This window comes from Diadema antillarum, unplaced genomic scaffold (assembly GCF_040938485.1).
Source record: "Diadema antillarum isolate AM-2024a unplaced genomic scaffold, OU_Dant_1.0 scf00000113, whole genome shotgun sequence".
NCBI lineage: Eukaryota > Metazoa > Echinodermata > Echinoidea > Diadematoida > Diadematidae > Diadema > Diadema antillarum.
The window spans coordinates 1-20000 of NW_027271002.1; positions in this window are offsets into that span (position 1 = coordinate 1).

Genomic DNA, 20000 nt, shown 5'->3' on the forward strand with positions numbered 1-20000 from the left:
CCTAACCTACCTAACCACTAACCCTAACCCTAACCCTAACCCTAACCCTAACCCTTACCCTACCCTAACCCTAACCCTAACCCTAACCTACCCTAACCCTAACCCTACACCCTAACCCTAACTCCTAACCCTAACCCTACCCTAACCTACCCTAACCCTAACCCTAACCCTAACCCTAACCCTAACCCTAACCCTAACCCTAACCCTAACCCTAACCCTAACCCTAACCCTACCCTAACCCTAACCCTAACCCTAACCCTAACCCTAACCCTAACCCTAACCCTAACCCTAACCCTAACCCTAACCCTAACCCTAACCCTAACCCTAACCCTAACCCTAACCCTAACCCTAACCCAACCTAACCCTAACCCTAACCCTAACCCTAACCCTAACCCCTAACCCTAACCCTAACCCTAACCCTAACCCTAACCCTAACCCTAACCCTAACCCTAACCCTAACCCTAACCCTAACCCTAACCCTAACCCTAACCCTAACCCTAACCCTAACCCTAACCCTAACCCTAACCCTAACCCTAACCCTAACCCTAACCCTAACCCTAACCCTAACCCTAACCCTAACCCTAACCCTAACCCTAACCCTAACCCTAACCCTAACCCTAACCCTAACCCTAACCCTAACCCTAACCCTAACCCTAACCCTAACCCTAACCCTAACCCTAACCCTAACCCTAACCCTAACCCTAACCCTAACCCTAACCCTAACCCTAACCCTAACCCTAACCCTAACCCTAACCCTAACCCTAACCCTAACCCTAACCCTAACCCTAACCCTAACCCTAACCCTAACCCTAACCCTAACCCTAACCCTAACCCTAACCCTAACCCTAACCCTAACCCTAACCCTAACCCTAACCCTAACCCTAACCCTAACCCTAACCCTAACCCTAACCCTAACCCTAACCCTAACCCTAACCCTAACCCTAACCCTAACCCTAACCCTAACCCTAACCCTAACCCTAACCCTAACCCTAACCCTAACCCTAACCCTAACCCTAACCCTAACCCTAACCCTAACCCTAACCCTAACCCTAACCCTAACCCTAACCCTAACCCTAACCCTAACCCTAACCCTAACCCTAACCCTAACCCTAACCCTAACCCTAACCCTAACCCTAACCCTAACCCTAACCCTAACCCTAACCCTAACCCTAACCCTAACCCTAACCCTAACCCTAACCCTAACCCTAACCCTAACCCTAACCCTAACCCTAACCCTAACCCTAACCCTAACCCTAACCCTAACCCTAACCCTAACCCTAACCCTAACCCTAACCCTAACCCTAACCCTAACCCTAACCCTAACCCTAACCCTAACCCTAACCCTAACCCTAACCCTAACCCTAACCCTAACCCTAACCCTAACCCTAACCCTAACCCTAACCCTAACCCTAACCCTAACCCTAACCCTAACCCTAACCCTAACCCTAACCCTAACCCTAACCCTAACCCTAACCCTAACCCTAACCCTAACCCTAACCCTAACCCTAACCCTAACCCTAACCCTAACCCTAACCCTAACCCTAACCCTAACCCTAACCCTAACCCTAACCCTAACCCTAACCCTAACCCTAACCCTAACCCTAACCCTAACCCTAACCCTAACCCTAACCCTAACCCTAACCCTAACCCTAACCCTAACCCTAACCCTAACCCTAACCCTAACCCTAACCCTAACCCTAACCCTAACCCTAACCCTAACCCTAACCCTAACCCTAACCCTAACCCTAACCCTAACCCTAACCCTAACCCTAACCCTAACCCTAACCCTAACCCTAACCCTAACCCTAACCCTAACCCTAACCCTAACCCTAACCCTAACCCTAACCCTAACCCTAACCCTAACCCTAACCCTAACCCTAACCCTAACCCTAACCCTAACCCTAACCCTAACCCTAACCCTAACCCTAACCCTAACCCTAACCCTAACCCTAACCCTAACCCTAACCCTAACCCTAACCCTAACCCTAACCCTAACCCTAACCCTAACCCTAACCCTAACCCTAACCCTAACCCTAACCCTAACCCTAACCCTAACCCTAACCCTAACCCTAACCCTAACCCTAACCCTAACCCTAACCCTAACCCTAACCCTAACCCTAACCCTAACCCTAACCCTAACCCTAACCCTAACCCTAACCCTAACCCTAACCCTAACCCTAACCCTAACCCTAACCCTAACCCTAACCCTAACCCTAACCCTAACCCTAACCCTAACCCTAACCCTAACCCTAACCCTAACCCTAACCCTAACCCTAACCCTAACCCTAACCCTAACCCTAACCCTAACCCTAACCCTAACCCTAACCCTAACCCTAACCCTAACCCTAACCCTAACCCTAACCCTAACCCTAACCCTAACCCTAACCCTAACCCTAACCCTAACCCTAACCCTAACCCTAACCCTAACCCTAACCCTAACCCTAACCCTAACCCTAACCCTAACCCTAACCCTAACCCTAACCCTAACCCTAACCCTAACCCTAACCCTAACCCTAACCCTAACCCTAACCCTAACCCTAACCCTAACCCTAACCCTAACCCTAACCCTAACCCTAACCCTAACCCTAACCCTAACCCTAACCCTAACCCTAACCCTAACCCTAACCCTAACCCTAACCCTAACCCTAACCCTAACCCTAACCCTAACCCTAACCCTAACCCTAACCCTAACCCTAACCCTAACCCTAACCCTAACCCTAACCCTAACCCTAACCCTAACCCTAACCCTAACCCTAACCCTAACCCTAACCCTAACCCTAACCCTAACCCTAACCCTAACCCTAACCCTAACCCTAACCCTAACCCTAACCCTAACCCTAACCCTAACCCTAACCCTAACCCTAACCCTAACCCTAACCCTAACCCTAACCCTAACCCTAACCCTAACCCTAACCCTAACCCTAACCCTAACCCTAACCCTAACCCTAACCCTAACCCTAACCCTAACCCTAACCCTAACCCTAACCCTAACCCTAACCCTAACCCTAACCCTAACCCTAACCCTAACCCTAACCCTAACCCTAACCCTAACCCTAACCCTAACCCTAACCCTAACCCTAACCCTAACCCTAACCCTAACCCTAACCCTAACCCTAACCCTAACCCTAACCCTAACCCTAACCCTAACCCTAACCCTAACCCTAACTAGGGTTATGGAAGTGACATGGTCAGAGTTTTGGGGCCCTAAATTCTTTATCCCTTATTGATTCGCACTGGGTCTTCTGTTTTGGAATCTCAGATAGTTTGTCTATAAGCAGTGTCAAGGTCATTACCATTGAAGATTGAGAAGTGGTAAAAAAAAGGGCCCAAACATGAAATTTTGGCCCATGTAGCAAAGTTGTAGAATTCACGTAGCAAAATTGTAACCCTACCCAAGTGCTCAAAAAAGTTTAATAACTTCACCATTTTTCAACGGATTCTGCTAATTTTTGATTTGCCGTATCTTGAAACCATGCTCTTTAAGATTCCATGCTTTTTTGAACGAATTCAGTTATGAACAATGAAATATGATTGATTAAAAAAATGAAGTAGCGCAGGTGTAGATTTTCTGGTACAGCATGAAGGAAAACAGGGTTTTCGAGCTAGTAGAGGGCTAGATATTGTAAACTCAGCTAGCTCTTGATCTAAAACAAAAAATATTCAAAAATATGAAATTTATTTCTTTGAAAATTCATTTTTGGAAAAAATGCAGTGAACTTCTTAGTTGTAGTCAGAATACATGTCTCTGTTTTAGGGATAAGAAGTGATGAAAAATAAAAAACCGTAAAAATTACAAAAACCATATAGGGACATTCACAGACCTCTCTTAAACATTCCTACAAAGTTTGGGACTTATTGCTTAATTTTTCTCAAAGTTATGGGCAAAATATGAATTTGATATTTTTGACAATGTAGCATAGTTGTAGATTTTTTTGAAGAAGGGCCGCAACAAGGGTTAGGGAAATTGTTCATAATTCAGTCAAAGCCTTCAACCATGCCTTTTTTTGCATGTATTTCCGTTGTTTAAGAGTTCTTCATTATGTTTACATGTCACCTTTATTGATTTCTTGAAGTACATCTAAGATATAAACGCCTAAACTTTTGTATTTTTTTCGTAAGAAATGCATTTCAATTTGCCGACGTAGAGGGCGCAAAAGATAATATCGCTGAACAGCACATCCTTAACGGACCAATGGGAAAATGGCAACACATGTATTCATCCGCCTGTTGCCATGTTCTCTTGACTTGTTTCATATGTCTCCTTCATTGAATGCAGGATTATTCCCGCTCATATTTTGCACTTTCGATAATATTAAAAAGCAGTGTTACACCTTCAAAATTAACACTATTTTAAACTTAAGACGGGATGTACGTATTCTTAGGGGTGTTGCAAGAAAGTTGCAATAATTGATTGCAACTCCCCCAAATCTATTGCAAATCCTGAAATCACTTTGCAAATTGCAATCAATTCTGTTGCAAGAAAGATGCAATTGCTTGCAAATCGATTGCATCTTTGCAATCAATTGCTAATTAATTGCAACTTTGCAATACATTCAGGGGTAGTTGCAAATTTTGCAATCGATTTGCAATAGATTGCAAATGTCATAATTGCGGCTGTTAGATGCTGGGGAACAAAGTTCCAAATTTGTTAATTTCTTGTAAGAAAATAGAAGAAGAAAATATTCAGTATAAATGACATTTTAATGTAATGTAGAATTGCGTAAGAAACTTTTTGTAACATACACAAAGTGTGTAAGGGGTTACTCAGTATGCTACACTGTAGCATAGGAGTCTTCTTCTTCTTACTTCTGATCACTGCATGCTTCTGATTAAGTCTGCGCAGTCTCTTTCAGTGGACTGAAGATTCTTGCAGATTGCCTGGTGCTATTTACATTATAATTCATTATTTACAGACATTTTACTAGCACATAGAAAATCAGCGTGTGGTCAGTCGGGCAGTCCGTTGCAAATCTTGCGTCGCGAACTGCATCTACAGTTTTGAAGCAATTTCGATGAAACTTTGGTTAACATGATGACATCGAAGTGAAGATGTGCAAGACATATTTTTTATTTGTCTTTATCGGAGAAAGCGTTGCCATGGTAACCACAATTTTCCAAAAAGCCTTGTGGGAGTAAACTACTGCCACAGTATTTGAGTACTTTATTTCAAATTGTATGTGTATAATGATCTTTAAGTGCAGTTACGTGAGAAACACTTTGTGTTTGTACCCGACAAAGCGTTGCCATGGTAAGGGCTTATTTTCTTGAAAATCTTGGGAGTGATCTCCTTCCACAATTTTGAGGCAATTGAAATCAAATTTGGTGTACATAATGACATTGAAGTGTAGATATGCAAGACACTTGTTTGTGTGTTTGTTGGAGAAAGCGTTGCCATGGAAACCACAAATTTTAAAAAACGTGGAGTGAACTACTTTCACAGTATTTAAGGAATTTGTTTCAAATCTAATATGTATAATGATCTATAAGTGTAGTTATGCAGGACACACTTTGTGTATGTACCTGACAAGGCGTAGAGTCACCATTGTAACGGCAATTTTTTCTTTGAAAATCATGTGGGGTGAAACTATTTCGAGTTTTAAGGCAATGGAACTCAAATTTGGTGTACATGATGACATTGAGGTGTATGTTTTTATGTTTGTCAGAAAAAGTGTTGCCATGGTAACCACAATTTTCCAAAAACATTGTGGAGTGAACTACTTTCATAGTATTTAAGCAATTCGTTTCAAATTTAGTATGAATGAGCTATAGGTGCAATTATGCAAGACACACTTAAATGTGTTTGTACCCGACGAAGCGTTGCCATAGTAATGGCATATTTTCTTGAAAATCTTCAGATTTGAACTTCTTTCACTATTTTGAAGCACCTGAACTTCAATTTTGTGTACATAATGACATTAGGGTGTAGATATGCAAAACATGTTTTTGTGTGTCTGTCGGGGAAAGCATTGCCATAGTATACCCAAAACATTGTGGTGCAGTTTATGTATTTTAAGTTCAGTATGTAGGGCCTGTATAATGATCCAAAGGTGTAGTCTTACAAGACACTCTTAATGTTTGTACGTGACGTGTTGCCATGGTTACTGCATATTTTCTTCAAATGTTGTGGAGTGAACTACTTCCACAATTATGAAGAAGTCAAATTCACCAGGTACTCATGAGGTACTACACATATGTATACACACAGACACAGACACACACACACACACGCACACACACACAGCAAGGTCAGTGCAAGGATAGACACATTTAACAAGAGTACAGCTGAAATTCTGTTGTCATGGAAACAGTGATTTTTGACCCTAAACTCAAGTTTAAAAATGCAGATTTATATTCACCTGCAGTTTTCAGGAAATTCAAAAAGCAGTTGTAGCCTAAGCACTGGAATGACATTTTTAAATGATGTAAAGTATGAATATGATGCATTACATGATATACACCATACCACACTAAAATTAATCTACTGTATATGCTCGATATTCTGCAAGGTATATATCTTCATGAATTTCCCAAGACAGCTATAGCTGCTACATGTATTCATGAATTTGAAGACACACAAAAATATCAACTCTGACACTGACATTAGAGTGCATCTGCAAACATTATTATATTTCTACATTCAGTACTTTGTACCCCACGTTCATGAATTTAACTATACTTGCACACTTATCTCAAAGTCTTGATAAATACTTGTTATATATGGCGTGTAGGGGTATTGTTGACATCCAGTGAAGAAAATTGTGAACAAATCAAAGCATTGTCAACACATTATAAGTACAATTTCATAGTTTTTTGTTTTTGTTTTTTTGACGGAGTTTATTTTATTTTTCATTTCAACTGCTTCGAATTCTACAGTTTCGAACTTTTTATGTGTTATACTGGCCTAAGGGGGGTATCGGCGTTGTTCATTCCACACTATCTTCAGTAATCACCTGCACTTTTATCATGTAGAATGAATTACGTGTTACTATCTATCAAACTCCAATCCTCAACCATACATACATACTTATACATACATAGATAGATACATATATACATGCAAAAAAAAACATTCACACAAATCCACGTACACACCTTAAAATCTTAATTGCGTGAGCTTAATAATTAATGTCAGTAGAACGTGAATGTTTGATATTGCATACCCACCCATACCACACGTACATGTATGTGTAATCTTCGTCACACACACACGCACACAGACACAGACACACAAACGCATGTAAAGTTGCATAATCTCTGCAGTATGACGTGAATGTTTAATGTTGCATACCCACCCATACCACACACAAATACACACACACACACACACACACACACACACACAACACACACAGACACAAACACACACACACACCTGTAAAGTTACATTTAATTTCTGCAGTATGACGTGAAAGTTTAATGTAGCATACCCACCTATATTACACACAAATACACCCCCCCCCCCCCTGCACACACACACACACACACACACACACACACATACGCACAACAAACTCTACAGTGAATTCATAACCACTGGTGAGTGAGCAATGTATTATCTATTACCCCAAGAGGTTTGCCCTCTTGACCCTTTGTACTGCACTGGCCCAAGATATTTTCACCATGAGAGTTGCCCTTTTGACCCTCAGTACTATTGATACAGTCTATGTGAATATGGTACATGTGATAAGGTACCGTCATTGTGAAATGATGCTGTTATGTCCATAGATACATTCATTCCTGTTGCAGTATACAATACATATAGTGTTGGATTGATGATTTTAGGAGGACCCATGTTATGTCCCTTTTGTCTGATGATATTCCATACCCTACACCTTTACCAGGGGGGGGGGGGGGGGGGGGGGGGGGAGGAAGGCGTCTAAACCATTATACAATCTGAGTTTAACAGGGATTGCTCATTTTGTATGTTGCATCATGTGGATTTACATAATAATGTATACAGATGACAGTATACCGGAGGTATGACTTGCTTGGTTGAGGTCTTATCGGCAAATGTGATACTTGTGTGATACAAATACGCTGGAAATATGATCGGACTCGGGAGAACTGGTTACTGGTTCGGTGGCATTGTTTATTCCCTCTCACGATGTATCGTGTCTTTCAATCGCACATCAGTATACAGTCAAGGGGTAGTACAGTATTGTACACAACGGTATGTATGGTAGCTTTTAATACACACTCAGAGAATGTCTAACGACATTACAAATACAAGCCTCCCATCTTTTAAACTAAGTGTCACATAACAGCTTGCAAAATGATCACTGTTACATCTGACAAAAGATGGCAATAAAATGATTAACCTTGTAGGACTATCTATAACCCACTCTTTCAGTTTATGAACATGAGAATCAGACACAGGTTGGAATGTTTAACCTTGAATAAATTTTGTCTTTTTCTAAAATCCTTTGACATTTGTTTTTCTTCTGACATCATTTGTTACCTACATCGTGTATAATGCATATGTTTACTGACACAAATGTTATGTACACCCGATTTGTCATTTTTCCTTTTTCTTTTTTTTTTTGACTAACACAAAATAGCAAATTACGTATATTACTATAAACTATCAACAGTAAATACTGCTGTTTCAAATCTGAACACTCATAACCTCGACTTTGTTGGAGAACCTTTCATGTTACAACAAGTCTTAAACACATCAACTACACTGTATTTGCTTCTACATGCAAATACATGTACTCAACAAGTATCTGGTGTACAGCTTGTACATTAAACACTAGTAGGACACCTATTAAATGACTGAAATATACATTGTAGGATGACCTCATCGTTGCGTTCACATAGAAGTAAACGGTATTCGCTATTCGCTATATGCGCCGTCAAGTCGACCCAGTACACCATCACCCGCACCATCAACTCCCTACTTCTTCCTCCTACACAATCATCCCAGCAATAACAATTTCTAAACTGCACCGGAATATCAGTCTACATGTATTTTTGCTAAAGGGCACATCCAGACCAAAATTTTCATCATTTCATAAATGAAAGATGGTATACGCTGCTCGAAAATAGAACAAGCGCGATTCCCACTTTGCTATACTATTCGCAGCCATTCGGTATAGTACCCTCTTATGTGAACCAGTGTTAGGAAATCCTATCGTTCGATTCAAGCTATTCACGTGCCCTCAAAAACGAGCACCGAATACCTGAATAGGATACTTCTATGTGAACGCAGCCTAACTGAGGCATTAGGCTGCGTTCACATAGAAGTATTCGGTATTCGGTATTCGGTATTCGGTGTTCGGTATTCGCTATTCGAGCACCGAATACACCATCACCCGCACCGTCAACTCACCATCCCATGCAGTGAGGATTTCTTCCTCCTACATCCCAGCAAATCTTATTAACAACTTCTAAACTGCATCAGAATGTCAGTCTACATGCTTATTTTTGCTAAAGGGCAAATCCAGACCAAAAGTGTCATTATTTCATAAACGAGAGACGGTATACGCTGCAAGAAAATCGAACAAGTTCGATTCCCACTTTGCTATACTTTTCGCAGCTATTCGCTACTTTCGAATAGTGCCCTCCTATGTGAACCGGTGTGAGGAAATCCTATCGTTCGATTCAAGCTATTCGCGTGCCCTCGAAAAACGAGCCCGAATACCCGAATAGTATACTTCTATGTGAACGCAGCCTTATGGTGTGTAAACTTCAGATGTCAATACAAGACACAACTGTCTATCAGCCTTTGACTTATTATACACTGTGATAAGATTAAGAAATGTGACTCATTTGACTTGTCACCTGAAAATCTGTATGCACATGTACATGTACATGAAGAGTTCATGCATGAAAAACAACACATGTAATGTTGTGTGAAATTGTTTCTTTCACAACTCACACACTGTATTCAACTGTGATGAATAACACACTGAAAGCATGTACACTGTACAGACTGAACACTGTTCACATTCTCAACTGTTCCTTTAAACACTTCACATACAGTATTTCAACTGTAATGAATAGCACTGTACTGAAGGCATGTACTTGTTTACACTTTTTCTAACATGTACAGCTGTATGACAAACAAACACCTCCCCTCATTGTGATTAAAGGGTTTCCAGCTAGAATGCATGACTACTGGTTGCAAACAAGACTGTTGCAATTCTGATCAAACCTCATTTATACATTGCTCACTGTACTTTCAGTGGAATGAAATCTGAACAGAACATAATTCGCTGCTCCCTGTACTTTCAGTGGAATGAAATCTGAACAAACAATTCCCTTGTGAACCTTATACTGTAGATTCCACACTATGAAGGCAGTATGTGTAATGTACATGAAAAGCAACATATTCATGTGTAACACATACATGTAATGTAGCAATGTACACATAATGTTGTAGTTTGGCAAGAGAATAAACAGAGGAAAAAATAGATATGCACAAATAATAGGCAAGTGCTTAGTCTACACATGTGATGGTTACACAAAATGTTCGAAAGTGTTCATTGTCTTTACACAATGTGTATACATATTGAGTTCAGTCATCATCATATTCATGAAAGTTTATTATTCAGTTTCATGACACAAAGGCATAAAAATCAGTCTTAATTTGTGCCTGTGTCTAATGGAATGTGCACAATTATCTGTAGTAATCTCGCAAATATCGAGGTGGAGCTCGAATGCGAAAAGGATTTCGTCATGGAGCTGGAGCATTTCCGCGATTGTTGACTGGTAGAACGTCATTGTCGTCCAACATATCTGGGTCATCACTCCCCACATGTGACCCTCGGAGAATCGCGAAACGTGATGAGTTGCGTACGACTCTCTGTGAACCGCGTTCAGCTGTGATCATTGAACTGCGTACTTCCACGACTTACAGAGGCCATGGATCAAATGGTGATGAGAACTTTCCCACGTGACCATCGCGCTTCACAAGCACCACATCACCTGGTTTGAACGGTGACTCACGAACAAGCCTGTGTTTCTCCACGTTCGCTTTCATCTGCTGCTTTTTCGCATGGTCGCCATTGCGAATGTGGTGATCATCCTGACTAGGGGTTTGCGGCTAGGGAAGTTGCATGTGGAGTGGACGATTGAAGATCGTGGTCGCGGGTGGGACACCAGTCGTTGCGTGAGGTGTAGCTCAATAACTGCGCAAAAAGCTGTACAGATCCTGTTTCCACGATCATTGCTCAGTGGTCGATGTGCAGTGGTCAGCGATAGCACGCTTGATGTCGTCAAAGGCAGATTGATGACGATGACCCCATTCCCATGCTGCATCTCCAGCATGAGTCGAGAACAGAATAAGACAGTGTGAAGCTTCATGGAGTTCGATCTGATGATAGCCACTGTTGAGATCGAGTTTGGAGAAAACCCGAGCTCCATTCAGCTTTGCGATGATGTCATCGATGGTTGGGGTAACGTCTCGTTCATGCCTGATTGCTTGGTTGACAGCTCGCATGTCCACCCAAATTCTGATCTGATCTGGTTGTTTGGGTTTCTGTACAACACGAATAGGCAAAACCCATGGCGTTGGTTGATTACGCACAGGCTCGATGATGTCGAGCTGCTGGAGACGTTCAAGCTCAGCTTCGACACGTTTACGAACATGGAACGGTATGCGCCTGTGGGGCTGCGTGATGGGCGTAACTGACTCATCAACAAGGAGCTTACAAGTTGCATCCTTCAGCTTACCCAATCCGGTAAACCGATCAGCGAATTCATCAAAGATTGATGAGTTGACCTGTCCACTGATGTTGTTAGCGATGCTGATGAGCGATGCTGATTCACTGGACGTTGACAGGCACAGCAAGGTAGGCCCAGCATGCTGTGTGATGAAAAATGTTGCACGACAGCATCCAGACTTGTAGTGAACTGGAATTTTGATCTGCCCAAGAAGAGATAATGGACAAGAAAATTCAAACGCGAAGATTTGCTGGTGGGCAGGTTTCAACGCTAGCTGATGGGAAGACACTTTACGCAGAGTTGCTTCGCTCATGATGTTGACTGAAGCACCAGTATCAAGAATAACATTGGTATTGACACCATTGATGAAGACTGTCACGGTAGGCAGCTTGTCCTTTTGGGGAGAGTTGACCGTGAAAAGGTAGTTGTCACTGTTGGGATCCTCAGCATTCGCAGTGTTGTGACATGAAGGGGTAGAGGTAGACGGTGTAACAAGTTCATCGGTCACACTCGAGCTCGCTGTGGGTGTGATCATGCTGTTCTAGCACGTTGACATGTTTCCTGTCACGCTTTCACTCCTTCAGCAGTACTTAGCGAAATGGTTCAGTTTGTGACAGTATACGCACATTTGACCGCCAGCTGGACATGGTTTACGTGCATCATGCGGGTAGCGACCTCCACAGTCGTGACACATTGTGGTAGTGCGACTACAGCGATGTACGATTACTGTTCACTGAATTGCTCTTACCCACTGGCACTGGCTGGGGCATGGGCTGAAAGCGATGTGATCGTAAAGTCTGCTGTTGGAACATAGTTTACATATGATGATGCATGAGCTTTTATCTCATCCGCTTGTGAGGAGGCTGCATTCGCGGCACGGATGATAGACACTGACGGTCGAGCGAGTAACGAGCGACAGATCCGATTCGTGAAGCAGACTTTGTCTATTCTAAGTAATGGCTGCATTGTTCATGCCAATGATGATGAGATCGCGTACCAACGCATCGTGCAGCTCCCCAAGGCCAAATTCACACGAACTGGCAAGAGTTTTTAACAATGTAAGAAAGCTGTCAAACGTCTCACCATCGTGCTGGATTCGCGTGTTGAAGACATATGGCTGCATTGTTCATGCCAATGATGATTGGGATGCGATCGCGTACCAACGTCATGGCAACGAGTCGTGCAGCTCCCCAAATTCACACGAAGAATTTTTAACGATGTAAGAAAGCTGTCAAACGTCTCACCGAAGTGCTGGATTCGCATGTTGAAGACATATCGCTCGTAAGTTGTGTTGACATGTCCTATGAAGTGATCATCGAACTATTTGATCACTTTGTCAAGCTTTTTCGAGTCCGATTCGTTGCTCTATGACTATGTATGTGAACGTGTTGCAAAATTGTACATAAGCAGTGTGCAGTGTAGCGACACGCAGTACGCACGTACTGCCGACTACTGGATCGCTCTGTGCAGAAACACCGGTTGCGAGTTGAACATTGTCAAACGCCTGCTTGAAACGTTTGAACGATGCTGATGGGTTAGAAACGTCTAAATAGAGTGGAGCCGGTGGAGGATAATGCGAAAAGATGCCATTGTTGGTCATTCTTGTTGCCAATGTGATATTTGTGTGATACAAATACGCTGGAAATATGATCGGACTCGGTAGAACTGCACTGGTTACGAGTTCGGTGACACCGTGTTTATTCTACCTGACGATGTATCGTGTCTTTCAATCGCAGTATGCAATCAAGTGCTAGAGTACAGTGTACACAACTGTATGTATGGTAGCTTTTAATACACAATCAGCAAATGTCTAACGACATACAGCAAAGTGCCTATGTTTTTCAGGTAGTCAGAACACTGGTTACATCAAGGAGGTACTAGGCAAGTACCTCCTTGGTTACATACAGATTCAGCAGTTTGTGTGGGGAATGGCAAATGAGATGACCAGATGGTAGCATGTGGGTGTCCAGGGAATGGAATGTTGGATGACCGTGAGAATGGCTGACCGGGAATAGAGTGGAATGTGGTTGTCATGGAAATGGTTATGTAACTGGGCAGGATGGTAGTGAAGAATTAAAGGGATGAAACAGTATTGATGGAGATGAGAATTGGGCTTTTAACTTTTTGTGAGATACCAAGAAAACACTTATGATATTGTACAGAGCATACCATTTTAAGAGGAATTCAAAGTTTATCTGATGAATATCAGGTTTGGAATGACTGATACATCCAAAAACAAAGTAAAACAAAGCGATCGTAATTAAGTGTGGGTCCCACACTTTATAAGAATCGCTCTTTTTTGGATATCTTAGCCATTTCAAAACCAATTTTCATTAAAATAAATGTTGAATTCCTCATAGAATTACATGCTCTTTCATATTTCATAAGAGATTTCTCATTATCTCACCAAAAATGTGAGAAACCTGAAAATAAGTCTCAACTAAAACTGTATGATCCCTATAACTCAAGAGATGAAATTGCATTACATTATATATATACATGATTCATAAACACAATAGGAAGGAGCATATTAAAAGAGTGACAGATATAGACACACTGAACTGTTGCCGGTACATGAGTCTGAAAGCAATTTAGATAAGGGATTAAGCTGGCCACCATGTCAATTGAAAAAGGAACAAGACACTGTTGCTATGTCTACTAACAATGAATATGATTTACAACTATAATGTGTTAATCTTTTCAAACAGAGGATGAGTCTTACAATATGACAACAAAGAAGGGCATTTTTTTTTTCTTGGTATTTAATACTAACCCAAAACCTCACCAAATCTTACCCATCCTATCCAAAGATAATGGGATATTCAGACATACATGCATACATACATACGTACCCAAACATATCATATAGTGAACATGAGCAACAATTGAAGAGTTTGTTCGCAAAAAACCGACAAGTCCATATTTGCCAAATGGAAAAATAAAGAGAATAATAAGAAATTTTTTGGTTCTTTTGACCATAACTTCAAAAATGTACCTTTAGGCCCTATATGTAGTAAACAATATATCATTTATAAGGTATTATTTTGTACCGGTAATTTATGACAGAGACCGTACTTCAAAATCTTCAAAAATGGACTTATCGGTTTTTGCGAACAAACTCTTCAATTAGACTATTGAATTTACAGTCTTACTAGAGTTCGATCGCAGTATGTACTCAATGTTACATACCCATCCATATGGCACACACACACACACACACTAAAACACAAACGCATGTAAAGTTGCATTTAATCACAGGACGTTAATGTTTGATGTTGCATCATACCCACCCATACCACACAAACATGTACACACGCACACACACACACAAAAACACAAATTGACTCAATTTCAACATAGAAAAGCACTCGCAGTTGGACTTTAAAATATATCATATGCATGTTTGTATAGCGTGGGTAACATGTAAATGTACGTATGTATTTACATACAACTGAGACTGCACACCAGTATAGACTGTGAATTCATGAAGTCAGTCTCGCAGGAATCGAACCCACATCAGTCATCAGTCAATTATGTAAATTGATAGGTATTCATTTGTGTGTGTGTGTGTGTGTGTGTGTGTGCGTGTGCGCATGCATGCATGTTCATGTGTGCATGTGTATGTGTAAGAGTAGCATAGTGCTGTGCCTATTGCCTTCTTCTACTAATTTTTCATATCATATTGATCCCATACGTAGTCATGGCCCAATTTTTAGTTCAGCCAAAATGCTGCATCTGCAAAGCAAGACTTTCCGCGACCTTGCAGCATACTCTTCCAGGCCAGTGAGGGAGGCTTAAGGCTGCACTCACATAGAAGTATTCGGTATTCGGTATTCGGTGTTCGGTATTCGCTATTCGAGCACCGAATACACCATCACCCGCACCGTCAACTCACCATCCCATGCAGTGAGGATTTCTTCCTCCTACATCCCAGCAAATCTTATTAACAATTTCTAAACTGCATCAGAATGTCAGTCTACATGCTTATTTTTGCTAAAGGGTAAATCCAGACCAAAAGTGTCATTATTTCATAAACGAGAGACGGTATACGCTGCAAGAAAATCGAACAAGTTCGATTCCCACTTTGCTATACTTTTCGCAGCTATTCGCTACTTTCGAATAGTGCCCTCCGATGTGAACCGGTGTGAGGAAATCCTATCGTTCGATTCAAGCTATTCACGTGCCCTCAAAAAACGAGCCTGAATACCCGAATAGTATACTTCTAAGTGAACGAAGCCTACGAGTCTGCAGCAGATCAAAATAATTAAAACAGGAGGGGTGCATCTAAACTGCTTCACTATACAGCAATCTGTCCACCATACTGGTGCAAGCAGCCAGGCCAGTAGTTGTGGGGAGCACTTGGCCCAGTAATCCGTCCTGAGACAGTTAAAATAGTGTGTGAAACAATGAATTTTCTTTTTTAATTCACCATTGCCCAGTGATTGGACACCTCATACAATGAATGTCATCTATACTGAATATATCGCAGAGGTTTTTATTCGATAATAAACAAAAACTAAGAAATAAAGTAGGGGGAATCTAAATACCGCCTGGTAGGTGCATGTTTCCATCTCGCGCAGCTGCAACAGGCAGTGAGGTACTGTATCTGTTATACCGACCTCTACCAGACACTCGCCCAATGATTCAGGCAGACGTCTACGCTGTAGGCTAACATTTACCTCAAAACCTTATAACCTATGATAAATGTTAGTCTGACTTTCCTCATCATAGTTGGTCTCATGTTAATAGAGCAAAAAATAATTAAAACAGGAGGGGTCCATCTAAACTGCTTCACTATTCAACTTCTACAGCAATCTGTCCACCATACTGGTGCAAGCAGCCAGGCCAGTAGTTGTGGGGAGCACTTGGCCCAGTAACCTAGCTGGCCTGAGACAGTTAAAATAGTGTGTGAAACAATGAATTTTTTCTTTTAATTCACCATTGCCCAGTGACTGGACACCGCATACATTGAATTTCATCTATACTGAACATATCGCAGAGGTTTTCAATCAATAAAGAGCAAAAATAAAGAAATAAAGTTGGGTCAATCTAAAACTTCCTAATTTTTTACGCAGTTTGCCGTACTCAATTTAAACACAGAAGAGCACTTACAATTGGACACTATAATTTGCAAAATAAAGAATCGTAGCATCATATGAACTTACATCCGATAAATGTTAGTCTGACTTTCCTCATCATAGTTGGTCTCATGTTAATAGAGCAGAAAATAATTAAAACAGGAGGGGTCAATCTAAACTGCTTCACTATTCAACTACTACAGCAATCTGTCCACCATACTGGTGCAAGCAGCCAGGCCAGCAGTTGTGGGGAGCACTTGGCCCAGTAATCCGTCCTGAGACAGTTAAAATAGTGTGTGAGACAATGAATTTTCTTTTTTAATTCACCATTGCCCAGTGACTGGACACCTCATACAATGAATTTCATCTAGATACTGAACATATCGCAGAGGTTTTTAATCGATAATAAACTAAAACTAAGAAATAAAGTAGGGGGAATCTAAATAGGTGCATGTTTGCATCGAGCGCAGCTGCAACAGGCAGTGAGGTACTGCATCTTTTATACCGATCACTACCAGACACTCTCCCAATGATTCAGGCAGACGTCTACGCTGTGGGCTAACATTTACCTCAAAACCTAATAACCTATGATAAATGTTAGTCTGACTTTCCTCATCATAGTTGGTCTCATGTTGATAGAGCAAGAAATAATTAAAACAGGAGGGGTCCATCTAAACTGCTTCACTATTCAACTTCTACAGCAATCTGTCCACCATATTGGTGCAAGCAGCCAGGCCAGTAGTTGTGGGGAGCACTTGGCCCAGTAACCTGTCCTGAGACAGTTAAAATATAGTGTGTGAAACAATGAATTTTTTCTTTTTAATTCACCATTGCCCAGTGACTGGACACCTCATACATTGAATTTCATCTATACTGAACATATCGCAGAGGTTTTCAATCGATAAAGAGCAAAAATAAAGAAATAAAGTTGGGTCAATCTAAAACTTCCTAATTTTTTACGCAGTCTGCCGTACTCAATTTCAACACAGAAGAGCACTTACAATTGGACACTATAATTTGCAAAATAAAGAATCGTAGCATCGTATGAACTTACATCCGATAAATGTTAGTCTGACTTTCCTCATCATAGTTGGTCTCATGTTAACAGAGCAGAAAATAATTAAAACAGGAGGGGTCGATCTAAATTGCTTCACTATTCAACTACCTGATACTACAGCAATCTGTCCACCATACTGGTGCAAGCAGCCAGGCCAGCAGTTGTGGGGAGCACTTGGCCCAGTAATCCGTCCTGAGACAGTTAAAATAGTGTGTGAAACAATGAATTTTCTTTTTAATTCACCATTGCCCAGTGATTGGACACCTCATACAATGAATTTCATCTATACTGAATATATCGCAGAGGTTTTTATTCGATAATAAACAAAAACTAAGAAATAAAGTAGGGGGAATCTAAATACCTGGTAGGTGCATGTTTCCATCGCGCGTAGCTGCAACAGGCAGTGAGGTACTGCATCTGTTATACCGATCACTACCAGACACTCGCCCAATGATTCAGGCAGACGTCTACACTGTAGGTTAACATTTACCTTAAAACCTAATAACCTATGATAAATGTTAGTCTGACTTTCCTCATCATAGTTGGTCTCATGTTAATAGAGCAAAATATAATTAAAACAGGAGGGGTCCATCTAAACTGCTACACTATTCAACTTCTACAGCAATCTGTCCACCATACTAGTGAAAGCAGCCAGGCCAGTAGTTGTGGAGAGCACTTGGCCCAGTAACCTGTCCTGAGACAGTTAAAATAGTGTGTGAAACAATGGATTTTTTCTTTTAATTCACCATTACCCAGTGACTGGACACCTCATACATTGAATTTCATCTATACTGAACATATCGCAGAGGTTTTTAATCAATAAAGAGCAAAAATAAAGAAATAAAATTGGGTCAATCTAAAACTTCCTAATTTTTTACGCAGTTTGCCGTACTCAATTTCAACACAGAAGAGCACTTACAATTGGACACTATAATTTGCAAAATAAAGAATCGTAGCATCGTATGAACTTACATCCGATAAATGTTAGTCTGACTTTCCTCATCATAGTTGGTCTCATGTTAATAGAGCAGAAAATAATTAAAACAGGAGGGGTCAATCTAAACTGCTTCACTATTCAACTACTACAGCAATCTGTCCACCATACTGGTGCAAGCAGCCAGGCCAGTAGTTGTGGGGAGCACTTGGCCCAGTAATCCGTCCTGAGACAGTTAAAATAGTGTGTGAAACAATGAATTTTCTTTTTAATTCACCATTGCCCAGTGACTGGACACCTCATACAATGAATTTCATCTATACTGAACATATCGCATAGGTTTTTAAGCGATAATAAACTAAAACTAAGAAATAAAGTAGGGGGAATCTAAATAGGTGCATGTTTGCATCGCAGCTGCAACAGGCAGTGAGGTACTGCAACTGTATACCGATCGCTACCAGACACTCGCCCGACGAGTCAGGTAGACGTCTAGGCTAACATTTACCTCAAAATTCTCAAAATTAACCATAGGGTTTTTAAGCTAGGTGAGGGAAATATAAAAAACGATTATTCGTTCCTAGGAATTTATGACTGGGGAGAAGGAACTACGAGTATTCAGGGAATACAGAGTGTCCAAATGTGATGAGTTTTTGAAGAAAATCTACGTATAAAACGAATGTAAATAGTTCCGGCTCTTTCATCGAGTCTGCCTCACGTCAACAGCAAGATGAATCTTTGTCACCGAGATTCTTTTTTTAACAGGAAAACGACATTGGGGTGGTTATATTGAGTTTATTTTTTGTTGTTAAAGCCTATCAAAATTCAAAAACCAGGAATAGACTCCAAATTAAATTGTCTTTCAGGACACAAAACCCTACAACAAGTAGTAGATCGAAGAAATAGATATAAGACGCTAAACATGCGCGAAAAGTCGCCATTTTTTAACGAAAACGAAAAAAATTCTAAAAATCACGATTTCATTAAAAACTTACCAACTGAATGTACGATTTCCTCCACAAAATCAACTTTACATAAAAGAAGAAGTCCTCTTTAAACAAAATCCACACTTATTTGACAATCCAACGCTCAAAAATGTCAAAACTAGCACACTTTCTCGAGAGAGTGAGGGCACGTAGCAGAACTGTACACATGACGCAGCAAATGTAGTTTTTACGTAGCATGTAAGAATTACGTAGCACAGTTGTAGAAATCCGGTAGCAAAAATGTAGATCCAATGTAGCATGGTAGATTTTTCGTAGCATAG